Raw genomic sequence first — 606 nt, forward strand, 5'->3', positions numbered from 1 at the left:
AAAAGCCAAACCGCCAAAATAAAGTAGCGCCCAACACCAAAATCCCAACCCGCACAAAACAAGCCTCCAGACCCAGGGTTTCGAGCCATCCTAGCCCAGGGAAGCACATTTCCAGCCACCACCCGGCCCTATTTTACACCAACCCCCAGTTTTCCGCCTCGGAGGCCAAAAATGGTATTTTCGGGCCAAAAATGAACGGGATTTCTGCACCCATTTTTCGATTTTCGCAGAACGCCCCTACCCGAAGGACCAGAAAAGTTTGGGATTTTGGGGTATTTTCCGACATTTTTCTGAATTTTCCACGAATTTCCACACACCCACCTCACAATACCCGCCCAGGAACCGTGTCCCAGTCATTCCAGCTCCGACCCCAAAAGAGTACAAGCTTAACTAGGTACATTGTAAGCTACAGTATCTATACAAATTTAGGTCTAATAATACATGGCAATACAACGACAAAGTGACAAATAGCATCTACACAGGCTACATTTACGTTATAATAGATATCTAATACACTTACCGTATACTAGATATAAACATATACCTACGGTTAAGGGAAGCTAATAGCCCCAAACGCCAGCAAAAGCCTTAATATATAGAATATTC

This window comes from Leishmania donovani, chromosome 27, assembly GCF_000227135.1.
Source record: "Leishmania donovani BPK282A1 complete genome, chromosome 27".
Taxonomy (NCBI): domain Eukaryota; phylum Euglenozoa; class Kinetoplastea; order Trypanosomatida; family Trypanosomatidae; genus Leishmania; species Leishmania donovani.